Source organism: Bombina bombina, chromosome 3 (genome assembly GCF_027579735.1).
Source record: "Bombina bombina isolate aBomBom1 chromosome 3, aBomBom1.pri, whole genome shotgun sequence".
NCBI lineage: Eukaryota > Metazoa > Chordata > Amphibia > Anura > Bombinatoridae > Bombina > Bombina bombina.
The window spans coordinates 540,668,537-540,681,790 of record NC_069501.1 but is presented as its reverse complement, the minus strand read 5'-3'; positions in this window follow the sequence as shown (position 1 = coordinate 540,681,790).

Here is a 13,254-nt window from a genome sequence, read left to right as displayed (position 1 = left end):
TTGCGGTGTAGCACTATATAAGTTACTCATTCATTCATTCATACACTGGCCCGTATGTATCATTACACACTCAACGTAGTGTGTAATGCCCGCCCCTTAATTCCCGTGACTTAAGGGGCTGTCAATCATAGAGAGCGAACAAGCTCTCTGTGATTTTCCCTCTCAACCTCAGAGGTGGCGTAGGGTGTAGGAAGCAGGCTCGCATATGCGAACCTGTCCCGGAAGGGCTCCGGAGCAGCTCTTGCTGCTTCGTACATAGAGCCATTAAAGAAAAAAAAACACAACCTTTTCAGATTTGAAATAGCGAGACATGGTTACAAGACGAGATGCCTCACAATGTTTTTATGAATTACGAAGGTCTAAGTATAGGTGAAAAATACAGAGCATGTCTTAAAAATGCCCTGGCACACCTATTGACATCCCCTGGACACACCTTTTATTCTGTCCAATGAGAGGATTTTACCATAACAAAACAGACATGAAAATATTTTGCAATTACCAACATTTACATAAATCATTTTGCAAGTGTGTTTCCCAAGTGCCTTGGTCGTAATTATTATTATTTATTTTTTTTGCATTCCTTGAGATTTGTGCTTGATATGCGATATATCATGTATTAAGAACATTACGCAACTATAGATGTTAATGAGAAGAAAAAACGACTAGCGAAACTTTTGAAAATATAGGTGAAATGGTTCTCAATCAGTTATGTCAATGAGGGGGGGGGGGGCATTAGCTCCCCAAACTCCTTTGGTCTCTCACAATCCACCCTATTCCCTACTCACCGCGACAGACACTCTTATTGATCTAGTATTCTCCTACCTCTGCTCTCTCTCTGATGTCACCTATCGCCCATTTCAGACCACCATCTGCTATCCTTTAATCTTAATATACAGGCTAAACCTACTTCTCGCCCTCGCCCCCGCACCTGTAGAAATCTGCACACTGTGAATCCTCTCCAACTTTCCAAACTTATTCAAAAACACCTCCCCCACACTTCCACGATATCCTGTCCTGACTTTGCTACAACCCACAATAACAATACTCTCTCCTCTGCACTTGACACTTTTGCGCCTCCACAAATACGCAAAACCCCACGTCGACAGCTCCAACCCTGGCACTCTAAGCAAACACGCTAACTGCAAAAATGCTCCCGTGCTGCTGAAAGTGCCTGGAGGAAATCCCGCTCTGAACCAGATTTCCTCCACTATAAGTTAATTCTTTATTCTTTCTCCGCTGCCCTTCACTTAGCCAAGCAAACCTACTTCTCTTCTCTTATATCTATTCACTCCTCAAACCCTAAACGTCTCTTCTCCATATTCAACTCTCTCCTCTATCCACCGGCACCACCCCCTTAATCTGCCTTTAGTGCTCAAGACCTGGCAGACTACTTTTTCAACAAAACACTTACCATCCAAAGCAATATCCCAACACAAGACTGCAACCTTCCATCTCCACCCCCGGCCACCACCTTCACCACTCTCAGCACCTTCCTCCCAACCACTGAGAATGAAGTGAGTTCCCTATTGTTTTTCTCACACCTCACTACCTGCCCACTGACCCTATCCCTTCACATCTAGTACCTTCTCTGTCTTCTACTCTCACTCCAGCTCTTACTCACATATTCAACCTATCCCTTACTACTGGTTCATTCCCATCTTCCTTCAAACGTGCAAAGGTCACCCCCATCCTCAAAAACCCCTCCCTCGACCACAATTCTCCTGCAAACTACTGCCCCATATCACTGCTTCCGCTAGCTTAAAAAGTCCTGGAAAAACTAGTTTTCGATCGCCTAACCCACTTCATGTCCTCCAACTCATTGTTTGACCCCTTGGGCTCTCTGACACTACCTGGATCCACTCTTATTTCTCTAATAGGTCCTTTTCTGTCTTCTTTGCTGGCGACTCCTCCTATCCATTGCCTCTGTCTGTTGGAATACCTCAATGATCTGTTCTGGGTCCTCTACTTTTCTCTATTTATACTTACTCACTGGGTAAACTTATCACTAGCTTCAACTATCACCTCTATGCTGATGATACTCAGATCTACCTATCCACCCCTGCACTCTCTCCTTCTGTCCTTTCTCACATCAGTGTCTGCTTATTTGGCATTTCTTCTTGGATGGCCTCTCACCACCTAAAAATCAACATGTCCAAGAGCTCCTTCTAATCCCCCCCCTCTAATTCTACCCCAGTTTCTAACTTTTCAATCACTGTTGGTGACACCACTATCTCCCTATCACCCCAAGTCCGCTGCCTAGGAGTTACACTTGACTCCAATCTGTCCTTCATACCCCACATCCAATTGCTCTCTTCATCCTGTCGCAACCACCTACGCAATATCTCCAAAATTCGTCTGTTTCTGAGTGCTGAAACTACTAAACAGCTAATCCACTCCCTGGTAATTTCCCGACTTGACTACTGTAATAACCTACTAACTGGCCTCCCTCTCTCCCACCTCTCCCCTCTTCAATCCATCCTCTGCTAGGCTAATCCACCTCTCCCAACGCTCTGTATCTGCTACACCTCTCTGCGAGTCCCTTCACTGGCTCACCATTCACAGCAGAATTATATTCAAAATTCTCACCCTACTGCTCTATGGCCCCTACCCCCTCCTGCTTACCCCCTACCCCTGACCCTTGTAGACCCTTTGATGTGTGAGTGGATTTTTTTTTTTTTTTTTTTTTTTCTCTCTCTTCCTCTCCCTCTTTATCCGGACCGCACAGTATAAATTGAAACAGCAACCTTATAGAATGTTGGAAATGGCTGCGCATTAATGCTAGGCGCAAATGTTGGTGGTTAATTAAGGTTTAAGGGGGGTGGGACTGGGGAAGGGAAAGTTATTATCCTAAAGGAAAACTGTCATAGAATAACTGTAAAAACCAGAAAAAGGACCTGAGAGATTGATATATGATATACGACATTTTTGTACATTGCAACACGTTTTACTCAGTTGTATACCTGCCTATTTATTCATGTCAATGTTGTCCTGGATGTAAGGACATAACTGTATTTTTGCAATATCTCTTGTCCTCAATAAAACAGAATTTTAAAAAAAAAATTCTCACCCTGACCTACAAAGCCCTTACCAACCCAGCCCCCCCTACTTGTCCTCACTCATCAAAAAATATACTCCAGCTTGCCCCCAAAGATCCAACAATGACCTGTTCCTTGCATCTTCTACCATCACCTCCTCCCATGCTAGACTACAGGACTTCTCTCATGCGGCACCAACCCTCTGGAATGCACTTGCTCGAGCTGTCAGACTTTCCCCTAACCTTTGCTCCTTTAAACGCTCCCTAATGACCTTTTTGTTTAAGGAAGCCTATCTCTAAATCAGTAACAAATGAATTCCACTTGCCTAATAGCTGGCCTCTTCTTACTTCACACTAACATCATTCTCACCTTTGCAGTCCCCACCTCCTGTTTCTCACCCTCCTACCCATCTAGATTGTAAGTACCCACGGGAACAGGGCCCTCAATTCCCCCTGTATTTGTTTGTTGAACTTTGTCTGGTGTCTTTTATATTGTATTGTACACTACTTTTATCTTTGTACCCATGGACAGTGCTGGGGAATCTGTTGGCGCTTTATAAATAAATAATAATAATAATATATAAATGGTTATTGATGTGGAAGAGAGACTGATAAACAGCAGACTAGTGAATCAGGTATAGTAACCTGCAGACTTGGAATCTGCGGACATACAGCAGCAACAAAATTACCTGTGCCTTGTTACCAGGATCCCCTGTGTTTCTACACAATGCTAGCACTAAAGAACTCCAGTAAGTGTATATATTGGGGGGCCTGGGCTCTTGCTATTGTCAATACCACACATGTAGGTTTCTGTATTCTTGTGTGTTCACTTTTAAGTCATCTTTATATTTGAAATACAGATCTAAGAAAACTCTGTTGAAGATATTAAAATACTTTATTCATGGGGGACTGTTTAATCCTTTCTATTATTTTTTTTATTTTTTTTAACAATTTTTTTGTGTCATATTGTTAATTGTATGTTACAAGTTTTGTATATATATATATATATATATATATATATATATATATATATATATATATATATATATATATATATATATACTTATATTTAAAAGTTATTAAAAGAATTTTAAGGACCGTCAGTAAACTTTGTTTTGCACAACAGTTCCCCATATGCCCCTCAACTGTGATCGGCCCTCATTTTTCCACTACCTCTTTGCCCAGGTTCCTGACAGCTCTGCCTAACCCTACCCACAGAACACCCTGACCTTGCCCACTATACATCTGATCCCTTTCACAGAAAGTCCAATCCTCATCCTGTCACAGCACCCCCCCAACAAAAACACCTGTGGGCCGTCTGCAAATGCCTCTCTATAGAATCTAAACCAATGTGCACCTTAATACATGTACCGAGGTGTACAGAATTTGGCATTTTGTAAAAAATAAATTATCATAATAATTTAACTACAGTTATTTATTAATTTTTTACATTAAATGTCAACAGAACACAGAAATGGGCAATAGAATAAAATCCACTACTTGAAAATCATTATTTACATTCCAAAGGATTTAGACCTAAAATGATTTTCACAGAATAAAGTATAAAGAGGAATGGAGAAAATCTAATTTGCAGAGGAAATCAAAGGAGGTTGGGAAAATAATTTTTATATGGCTTAGGATCGTGTTCCCACTGTCATAATCGTTTGTTTTAAATTTATCCCAATAAAGAATAACAATGAATGCATTACTAATGGAAAAAGCCAGTAAGCTTCTTGTCCTAAAACAAATGTTTTATGAATAATATAAAGCCTCAGTAATGGTTTCCAAATTTTGCATTCTTAATATTACAAAACGCAGAAGGGAACTGCAAAATCGAATTATGTCCAAACACGGCTGTAACTTGCCACATATACTATCCAGTTCACTGCCTTAGTGACCAATTAATTCACTGTGAGACAATCTATTTTAGCGCCATAGGAACATCTGTTTATCAAATTACCAAAAAAATGTAATGTGTTTAAATAGTCCCTTTAAATGCAACAAAATAAAATTGGCTTTAGTTTCTTTTTAAGTTCATGACAAAAAGAAACCAGATGGCCCCAAAAAGTCTGCTTGTGGATCTATAAAAAAATATGTTGGGCTACTTAATCCTCATAATAGGCTTATTAATGAACTAGACATCTATTAATTACTTTACTGTGCTTGTCAATGTTACATATGAATCTGTGGTCCTTGATATATATTTTTTTTACTTAGTTTTTATCAAAACCCATTTATTTCTTGCCAAGAGATCTCTTATCTTTGCAACAGTTTAACCTTTATAGTATGTTGAGAACCTTATTTTGGATATCCTGAGGAGCAGAACAATGCACATTCTTACTCATCTGAAAATCAATATTAAGGTTAATTAATAATAAAAGAATGGATTACAATAATAGTATCTGATGGATAAAGAAATAACACAATCAACATCAGCTAAGTCTACTCATCAAATCTAAAGTTCAAAAAGGCACAACTAAATAATGTTTGTGGACAAGTTGCACTAAACGTAGTCATATTTTTTTTTTTTTATTAAAACACAATTTTTGACAATTAAAGGGGCATAAAACCCCACAATTTTATTTCATGATTCATATAGAGAATTCAATTTTAAAAATGTTATATTATTATATTTGGTTAGTTATTTTGTTATTCTTTGTTGAAGATATATTTAGATAGGTAGCATGCACAACAGGAAATAGTGCTGCCATCTAGTACTCTTGCTAATGTACAATATTGTTGTAAAACTGCTGACATATAGTACTGAAGAACTGTGCACACTCCTGCCCTTACTTTTCAACAAAGCATAACAAGAAAACAAAGAAAATTTGATAATAGAAGTAAATTGGAAAGTTGTTTAAAATTGTAATGTTCTATCAATCAAATTTTGTGTTTTTTGTCTCTTTGGGTTTTATGTTCCTTTAAGTCAATGTCCATATTCTGTGTCTTCATTATAGATAAACACACATATATTTAAAATAATTACAATTATTTAACATACCTAATTTTCAGGGGATTAGTGGCTTATTTCAGTCTCTGGATAAGGCTGATGAAGGGCTTGTTTCCATTGAGCTGCAATTGGGTTCTCGCAAGGCCACAAAATGAAAAAAAAAAAACTGCTGTCGGAAGCAATTACGCTTATCAAAAGTTTATAATGGAAAGTTGCTTGACAAAGCCTGTAGGTGACAGCCGAAACGCGTAGTACGCACTGCTATCTCGCAACTTGGAAGACTAAGTTCTTAATACCTAGGAGGGAGGAACAACATTGTATTCACAGCAAGAGGTACAGGAGCCGCACCGGAACACTCCATCAGGGTAAAGAATTTGCTAGAACTACTGACAGCAATACAAAACCCAGGTAAAGGAGGAGAGTGGATAACATCCGGGCTCAAGGACGTACCTGCATAACTTACATAACGAACAGGAGTTCCACAGTTCTAAAGGCTATTACCGGTAATTAGTGACGATAATTTTAAAAACTTAATTTACTGACTATTGGATATCAGATGCGAAATTACTATATCCACTGCCACCGTAGTTTTAATGTACACAAATTAACTGCTACCGTTTAAGACTTAATTCAAGACTGTCTGAATTAGAGCAGTGTCTGTACAAGACTGCGTAAAACAGAGAACTATCTATATGCGCAATTAGATACTTTCTAACAAGGCGATTATTTTACTCATCTTGTTACTACTCATTTTAGCTAAAGAGTGTATCAATAATAACTCTATTTTCTTTCTAATTCCATTAAGTGTACTAACTTTTAATTAGTTAAAGTATTGTATTTTCTATACTAAATATATCACACTGAAAATATTTTAGTTATTTAGTGATTTTTTACAAACAGATCTGTTTTACTATTAATTTTATTAGCCATTTAGACCAAATAATTACCATTTATGTGGTCATAGGATGTTCATTAGCCATTTAGACCAAACAATGACCATTTATGTGGTCATAGGATGTTCATTAGCCATTAAGACCTAATAATTACCATTTATGTGGTCATAGGATGTTTTTAGAGGTTATCCATTGCAATTAATTAAAGAATCATTTAACTGTAACTTGTATTTCATATTCACTGAGAGTAAAATTATTTTATTATAAATGAGACGTTTGCATTTGCTTTTTTATATACTACTAAGATTGAAAGTATAATACTTCCAATTATATATACATTAATCCATTTACAGTAGCATAGCATTTTAAGACTATGGCCTAGATTTAGAGTTCGGCGGTAGCCGTAAAAACCAGCGTTAGAGGCTCCTAACGCGGATTTCTTACGCACTCCGGTATTTAGAGTTTATTTACCGCCACTCAAAATACACCTAACGCTCACCTTTCTACCGCCACCTCAGACCCAGTAGTAAACATATACCGACAAAAAAAACATCCACGAATCACAAAACAAATATTACACAAAGTACACTTACACTCATACAAACACGACACTATCTTTATTTTTCATATTTTTTTTTTTTCGTTAAAATACAAAGGATTAAAGTTGCGAGATCTCGGGTGTTTGAAAAAAATCCACACAAATCCATTTTCCCATTGACTTACATGGACATACGGGAAAAGACCCTCATATACCTACATCTAACGAATAACATTATCACAAACATACACTCATCGATGCATACAAACAATATACACCACATGACATACACAAAATATTTATTTATTACAAAAAGAACACGATTTAGCGACTTTTTCACACAAGATCATGACGTCACTCACTTTACGAGGAAAACCAGTCTTAGAAAAAAAAATTAGAAATCTTTTGAGCCTCCATTGACTTCTATTGGGAAGACGTGCTCGTGCACGCGAAACCCTCATTTCCCTAACGCACGCAAATAGCGTAGACTGAAAAACTCCAAATACCAGCGCTAGAAAAGACATGATTTCATGCGTTAGACCCAGCTATGATAAATAGATAAAGAAATGACTATTTCCCTATGGTGGACTTATGGTTTTTAATTATTAAATATTCACCACACCATAAATATTTTTCACACTTTTAGATTACATCAACTACAAATCCACATCACTAGTAACACATTATTATTTCAATAAAATTACATTTACAATTAAAATAAAATTCAATACACATTTCTGGATTCACAAACACTACACAATGGGAAACATCTCTCATTTACCTTTATTATTGCATTTCAGTTATTCAACTCATATGCTTGCAGCAACTGCATATCTACATAGGCTTAACACATAATCACTCATGGATGCACATATATTACTTTTAACATTCACTCATACATGTGCATTCAAATGATGGGGGACAAACACATTACATTCTCTACAGGAATCACAAAACACAACATATGGATTTGACTGTACTTGTAACATCATGATTCCATCACCAGAAACCATTAGGAATTACGTACAACACGAACATCATTACACCAGATTACAGATGTCACTTTATGGGAAGGAACAACAATGCCACACCACTATATAGAAGTCAGCATATGTGGGACACAATCACAATATATACGTACATGTACATAACACGCATCACCCATCACGCAACCACAAAGCACACATTTAGATTTTATTCAGCACACAATAACAATGTAGCACAATACAACAACACAATGAGGATTTCACAACTACATAGGCAGGTTAATAATATCATGACGTCATTAGAAGATTCAGCCATACACATCACAGATTCACCACTGTACCGCCCCTTTAGGAACTTTAACACTCAATACTACAATACAACATATACGTAAACCACACTTTTGAACAACATTATTATGGAGATTTCAATGGGACAATTAAGAAATATTGTCAGATCGCAAATCAATTATATATACAATACTACAGATGACAGCCGGAAGTTATTCAGTATTCGTGCAATTTTTATGGGACGCATACAATATTGTCAGATATAAAATCACTTATATATATAATACTACAGATGACAGCCGGAAGTGCTTCAGTATTAGTGTCATTTGAAAGGGACGCATACAATATTGACAGCTCGGCAATCACTTATATATACAATACTACAGATGACAGACGGGAAGTTCTGAATTCTTATTGCGATTTGAAAGGGACGCATACAATATTGACATCTCGGCAATCACTTATATATACAATACTACAGATGACAGCCGGAAGTTCTGAATTATTATTGCGATTTTAAAGGGACACGTACAATATTGACAGCTCGGCAATCACTTATATATACAATACTACAGATGACAGACGGGAAGTTCTGAATTCTTATTGCGATTTGAAAGGGACGCATACAATATTGACATCTCGGCAATCACTTATATATACAATACTACAGATGACAGCCGGAAGTTCTGAATTATTATTGCGATTTTAAAGAGACACGTACAATATTGACAGCTCGGCAATCACTTATATACACAATACTACAGATGGCAGACGGGAAGTTCTGAATTCTTATTGCGATTTGAAAGGGACGCATACAATATTGACATCTCGGCAATCACTTATATATACAATACTACAGATGACAGACGGGAAGTTCTGAATTCTTATTGCGATTTGAAAGGGACGCATACAATATTGACATCTCGGCAATCACTTATATATACAATACTACAGATGACAGCCGGAAGTTCTGAATTATTATTGCGATTTTAAAGGGACACGTACAATATTGACAGCTCGGCAATCACTTATATATACAATACTACAGATGGCAGACGGGAAGTTCTGAATTCTTATTGCGATTTGAAAGGGACGCATACAATATTGACATCTCGGCAATCACTTATATATACAATACTACAGATGGCAGACGGGAAGTTCTGAATTCATATTGCGATTTGAAAGGGACGCATACAATATTGACATCTCGGCAATCACTTATATATACAATACTACAGATGACAGCCGGAAGTTCTGAATTATTATTGCGATTTTAAAGGGACACGTACAATATTGACAGCTCGGCAATCACTTATATACACAATACTACAGATGGCAGACGGGAAGTTCTGAATTCTTATTGCGATTTGAAAGGGACGCATACAATATTGACATCTAGCTAATCACGTATAGATACAATACTACAGATGGCAGATGCTACTTTATCGTTTACAAACAATATTGCAGCAACATTGATCGATCACATTCGATGCACATTATACACAACTATGCACTTTCATTCATGTTAGCCTGGACGTGTGCTTGTTACTATAAGATCGCGTTTAACAAATATTGATTACGCATATGAGCAAACATTACAAACATGCACTGTATGTGTGATATTTGACACTTTCACATTGAGATTCATTGGGGGAAAACAACATTTCAGCAAACAACAAAAAAACGCCCACTGTGAAAGCATTCGCGCCGCTCACATACAAACAGGTGAATACAATCAGCAATCATTACAAACTCACTACCATTGGACTAATTGTACTATAAATCCCCCAAACAACATGGCCAATGCATCACTTGTGATCCACATCAGATCAAGTGCTTACCTTGTTACGCTGTTTTGAAAGATGGATGACGATGACATGGTAGACGCTGCTGGTGGTGCTATTGGCGAACTAGCTGTTGGTCGAATCAGGCAGCCTCGGCGGCTCAGACCGAGACGAAGGGGTCGTCTGGTTCGAGGTCCTCGTGTCTACAGGGTGAGACCCACCTTGGAAAACATGAGCGACTTTGAGGTTTTTGATAAGTATCGGCTCGATCGCGAACAGCTCATTGGCCTTTACGATCTTCTTAAACCTCATTTGGAGCCACGTATACAAATAAGGACTGCTGTTCCCCCCATGAGTAAGATGCTAAGCTGTCTATACGTCCTGGCCTCCGGGAGTTTTCAATCCGGAGAACTGTACATGCATGGCCTGGCTCAAGGTACATTCTCTGTGGTGTTTGATAACTTTCTGGACGCCATGGTACGTATCAGTAAGCAATACATAGGATTCCCACAGAATGATGGTGATTGGAGGCGCCTGAAGCGGGAATTCTTTGATATTGCTCAATTGCCCAATGTCTTGGGAGCCATTGATTGTACCCACATTGCGCTGCGTGCTCCAATTGATGACTTGCCCTTCAGAAATCGCAAACATTTTCATAGCCTCAACCTGCAGTATGTTTGTGACGCACGGATGAGGATTATGCATGTGTATGCGAATTTTGGAGGGGCTTGTCATGATGCCCGCATCCTCTCTCTGTCGTCCCTGTGGAGCCAGTTTGAGGAAAGACAAATGCCCCCTGGTTATCTCGTTGGTGAGTATTTGTATGGTTAACATGGTTAATTATTTTGACAATTGCCCCTGTATTTTTTAACTGTTAGCGTCATGTTCAGCTATAGGATTAAATTTAACCATTTCTTATTTACCGACGCTAATGTCTAGTTTTATTGAAAAGCAGATATGTAGCATGTCTTACCTTAAGTGTTCAGATAGAGAATGCAATGTAACCATGTAGTTAGCATTTTACACAAGGTTTGGTTTAGGAGAAATACGCATATGTAGCATGTCTTAGATGAAATGGCAAGATATTATCTCATGCAATTTAACCCTGTCATTGTCTTTTTCCGCTAATGTCTAGTTTTATTGAAATGCAGATATGTAGCATGTCTTACCTTAAGTGTTCAGATAGAGAATGCAATGTAACCATGTAGTTAGCATTTTACACAAGGTTTGTTTTAGGAGAAATACGCATATGTAGCATGTCTTAGATGAAATGGCAAGAAATTATCTCATGCAATTTAACGCTGTCATTGTCTTTTTCCGCTAATGTCTAGTTTTATTGAAAAGCAGATATGTAGCATGTCTTACCTTAAGTGTTCAGATAGAGAATGCAATGTAACCATGTAGTTAGCATTTTACACAAGGTTTGGTTTAGGAGAAATACGCATATGTAGCATGTCTTAGATGAAATGGCAAGATATTATCTCATGCAATTTAACCCTGTCATTGTCTTTTTCCGCTAATGTCTAGTTTTATTGAAATGCAGATATGTAGCATGTCTTACCTTAAGTGTTCAGATAGAGAATGCAATGTAACCATGTAGTTAGCATTTTACACAAGGTTTGTTTTAGGAGAAATACGCATATGTAGCATGTCTTAGATGAAATGGCAAGATATTATCTCATGCAATTTAACGCTGTCATTGTCTTTTTCCGCTAATGTCTAGTTTTATTGAAAAGCAGATATGTAGCATGTCTTACCTTAAGTGTTCAGATAGAGAATGCAATGTAACCATGTAGTTAGCATTTTACACAAGGTTTGGTTTAGGAGAAATACGCATATGTAGCATGTCTTAGATGAAATGGCAAGATATTATCTCATGCAATTTAACCCTGTCATTGTCTTTTTCCGCTAATGTCTAGTTTTATTGAAATGCAGATATGTAGCATGTATTACCTTAAGTGTTCAGATAGAGAATGCAATGTAACCATGTAGTTAGCATTTTACACAAGGTTTGTTTTAGGAGAAATACGCATATGTAGCATGTCTTAGATGAAATGGCAAGATACAGAATTATATATAAATTTATTTCTTTTTTTTTATGTTTCTGACAACTTTTAATATGGATTATGTTTTTAAAAAAATATATTTCTACAACAATATACTAGTTTAAGTATTCTGTTTGAATTATGTTCTGTTCTAAATTTATAGGTGATTCTGGGTACATGAGCCGGCCTTGGCTCATTACCCCCTTGCGTAGCCCAACTGATGTGTCTGAGGAGCGCTACAATAGGGCTCATAAGAGAACCAGGGCGGTGGTTGAAAGGATGTTCGGGCTCCTGAAGATGAGATTCAGGTGCCTGGACCGTTCTGGAGGAGCACTCCAGTACAACCCAAAGAAGGTGGCTAAGATCGTTGTAGCCTGTAGCGTCCTGCATAATATTGCACAGCGGGCTGGGATGCTGCAGGCCGTCCCGGTGGACAGAGACCTCCTCAGAGATGAGGAGGATGATCCTGTTCTAGAGGGGGAATTCCAGGACGAGGGACTTGATGTCAGAGCAGACGTCATCAACCGCCACTTTAGACGGTAAATAATAGAAGTTACACTGGAGTATTTTCAATAGATGTGAACTCTATGGAAATGACAAGTAGAGAATTGTGCAAACATGTTAGTATTGATTAAATGTTAGAATAATCTTTATTTTTCATAATATAGGTGATGCTCTGGGCATTGGGTCCTATAGCGAGTCTTTGCCACCTGGTTTTTAAAGAGGACATCAGATG